Raw genomic sequence first — 3961 nt, forward strand, 5'->3', positions numbered from 1 at the left:
GGCCAGTGGCTCTCCAAAGGCACGGAGTGCAGAAGATGCTCAGAGGAAATCCATGGGGCAGCTGGAGGTGCTGGCCTCGCAATGAGCCCGTTCCCTGCAGCTTTGAGGAGACTGAGGGTTGAGTTGCTCACAGTTTGTATGTGCTTTGCTTAGGAAGAGGAATTTGAGTTCCTTGATGGAGTAGAGAAATATGTAACAAGATCTAGTGGCTCTATGATGATGTCAGGTGAATTGCCACTTGGAGTAAAGTGCAAAGTCTGAGCGCTGATGGTAACTATCCATGGAATATTTTTGTGTAGATTGAGATGGGTGTTTCTAGAGGTCTCCAGGCACTTCTGAAATTAATTCCAGATGCTTTTCCACTCTGGGACCTCCTCTACCCTGCATTAGGTTGGAGGTCACACTAAATGTGGTAGGACTGATTGCTTCGGACTTCAGTAATGCATTTGCTGCAGTGCCACATGGTGAGTTATTAGTTAAGATGGAGATAAGTACAGGAATTATAAGAGATTATTAGAGGAGTTCCCCAGTGGTTGGTCTCAGGCCCAGTTTTCATTAATGATCTTGGCACGCCAGAATGGATGTGCTAATGAAATTGGCTGCTTCTCCAACGTTGGGAGGCATTGTCAATACAGGGCAGGACTGGGATATCCTATAGGAGGGAGTAGGCAATTTTGATGGCTGAGACAGTAGAAGCAGGATGAAATGCAATAGCATAAAAAGTAAGGTTATGTTGTTAATGGCTGAGAGCAGACTTTTCTGTTATGAGTTGACAGTGGGGACTTACTGCTTGGCAATAACAGTGAAGAAGAAGGCTGTAGGTGTGGTGTTGCTTCCATTGTTGGGCCACTCACTTTCTGCCCTGTGCGTTGCTCTTTCTAGGTTGAGACGAGATGGGGAAGCTCCATGGTCTGACATGCACTGGAAGTATGACTGGTGGCTGTGAGCAGCAGTAGCTAGCAGGTTGCGCATCTTGGACACTCTGGAATCCAGCTGGGCTGAGGGAGAGCCCGACAGGGCTACTGAGTGTGTGAGTATCATAGGAAATATTTCACACTTGGCAACCCTGACTGGGGTTTGACAGCCTGAGTTACCACAGGCAGATGCGTGGGCCTTTTCTGCTGATCAAAGCCCCTTCCATCTTCCAGAGGGGGGAACCTCTTGTTTGAAGCTTTGCAGTTGTTAGGGGACTTTGTCCTGGAACCTGCACAAAAAAACCAGAGTATATGCAGTTGTCTCCCTCCTCCAAAACCTCCCAAGATGGGGTAAATACTTTGAGGCGCATGGAGAAAAATACAGCAGAAAAATCAAACTGGGGTGCACAGAGCTGCCAGCGTGCTGTGAGCCTGGAGCAGGCTGTGGCAGCAGTCTTCAGCGCGAGCTTTGTGTCCCAGTGGAAGCTTCATGTTTTCAATGAATTGGCCCAAGTTGAAATTTGGATTCTGGCTGACCGCCTGACGTGAGGACTGGGTGAGGAAGAAAGCCGCAGTGCTGCGTCACTGGTTGCTACTGGAATTGCCCTGCATCCCATAAATACTATTGCTTCCAGAGAGCTGCTTAACAAATCCTTTGGCTGCGCCAAATAAGGTGTTCATTGTTCTCTCCCACAGTAGTGCTACATGTGGGCTTTGCACCATAGCTGGAGCTTTAGCTACATGTGTGTGCCCTTGCTCCAAAGGTGGTCTAGGACCAGAAGCATGTGGGAGTGCTCAGGCGTGATTGCTTTCCCAGACTCTCCCAGCTTTCTCTTGGGTAGAAGGACCAGACACAAGCTCTATTCATAGGTCCACTTAAGGGCTGATCAACAGCAAAGAGTGCTTAGTCCTATTCTGCGTGGTTGGGCTTGGGTTGGAACCAGGTGGAGAGAGTCCATGGTTAGGTGTGAGAACTTGCCAGAGAAAGGAATGCTTGCGTAGTTTGTACTTGCAGCGTGACTTATAGTGAGGACAAAACTGAACAAGTAAGGAAGGCTGAAAGCTGAGAATACACCTGAAACTATACCCTGGGAAAGAGCACCTGGCACCATGGACCTCAACTGGAGAGGAAGCAAGCTCAGAAGATGCCTTAGACAGCCATAGCAGTACCAGACGCTTTGCCCTGTTAACTGTCTCCTTGGCTGAATGCAGCTGCTCTAGGCCTGGGATCCTGCCTGCAGTATCACCGGTGCGGCAGAGGACAGTTAAGCTGTTTGGAAACGGTGACCCCAATGTTTAAAACAAGCAAAGCAAGGTCCAAATGTGACAGGGTGGGTGACAAACCCCATTCCAATGAACAGAGGAGTCCAGAAGGACCCAAGGCCGGGCAGATTTTAGGTTTCATTCCTTCTGCATGTCTGCTTTTCTCTCTCTCAAGAATCTCTTAAGTTGGAACTCAAAAGTTCCGAGGCATGGCTCAGTTCCACAACTGCTTAAGTGTTTTCTTTTCCACACGTGGACCCCACTGTCCTTCCTTCGGTCTGAGACTCATGTCACTAGGGTGGGCAGCAAGCAGCGCAGCATGTCCTGGGGGGAGCTGGGATCTGCTAGTGGGGTGGTGCCTCAGATGGGGCACAGGAAGGATCATGAAGGGAGCTTGGGAGAGGTCATTTCAAGACAAGGCACCCCATACCGCTCCTACCCTGCCCCTGGTAGCAACACCCCGCCAGCTACCTGTTTGGGGCCACAACTGGCAATGTTCCCCACCCAAGGATTCCCACCCCAGGGGTGCTCTCCTGCTTTAGCAGGTGTTGCTCTGGGTGCTATCATGCTCCTCCTAGGATGCTCCTTTTCCGATCAAGAAAGTCAGCTGTAGGTGTAGACTTAGACATACTGCAGTAGCTACTGCAACTTGGGGGCTGCAGTGCCCTCCATCTCCCAGGGTCTCTGTAGCTGTACTGTTGTGGCAGCTCTTTGGAGGAGTGCTTGGAAAGTGGGAAATGTGAAGCCACGTTTCCATGGCCCTAGTGGTGAAGCTATCATAGGGCTAGGAGAAAACTGCCCTCTACCTGATGAATTCTTGAGCCTGTAATTAAAAGAGGAGAACAAAATATCTGGAAGATCATGATTTCATAGAGCCTAACCAGCCTGGCTTCAAAAAAGGAAAATCACATCTCACTTACTGAATTCCTTGAACATGTCAAGGTTTGTAAAGAGAGATAGTATCTTTTATTAGACCAATTGATACATCTGGAAAAAACAGACAAGCTTTCAGGCACAGAAACATTTCTTGTATGTTTTTTCCAGCCATATCAGTTGGTCTAATAAAAAGTTATTACCCCTGCCCACAAATCTTATTTTGCCTAATCCTTAGATCATCACAGTCACAGCACAAACACTTGAAAATTTCAGTAAGGAATGGAAAAAGGGAGAATTATGTGACACAATTTATTTAGACTTCCTGAAGTTTTTCAATCAGACCATAAGCTTCTACTCAAGCTAAGCAGGTATGGAGTCAGATGTGCTTTTAGTAACAACTGTTCCTGGAAGGCTTAAAACTTTTGGGTTACACAGCCAATTTTCATTATGGCAAAGTGTTAACAGTGTAGTGCCTGGTGTGGTACAGCCCTTGACTGCAGCAGCAGAATAAGCAGGTAACACTTATTTAGGCTAATGAGGATGGGTGAAGATTGTGAGGAATGTTAAAAGTACAAGAAAAATACAGGCAAATGGGCAAACAGCTGGACAGCTGTATGTTTATTTAAAATGTGGAGCCAGAACCAGATAAAATTAATCTATATATCTGCCCAGCCAAGAAAGGGGTCAGGGGTCCTTTTATGCAGCTCGGTGGAAATCTCTGCTTTATTTAGGCTTGAGAGCCTGGGTGTAATGGTCACTGCTCACATTTGATCCTTGGGATGGCCTCAAGCGAGCGCTTTGGGGCCTGGCTGCCCTGTCTGGAGAGCAGTGCTAGAACTAAAGGGAACTGAGCACCCCGTGCTGTAACCCTGCCCTGCCGGCGCTGAGCCCCTGGCTATGAGCCTGGA

Source organism: Chaetura pelagica, unplaced genomic scaffold (genome assembly GCF_000747805.2).
Source record: "Chaetura pelagica isolate M959 unplaced genomic scaffold, ChaPel_1.0 scaffold11, whole genome shotgun sequence".
Taxonomy (NCBI): Eukaryota; Metazoa; Chordata; class Aves; order Apodiformes; family Apodidae; genus Chaetura; species Chaetura pelagica.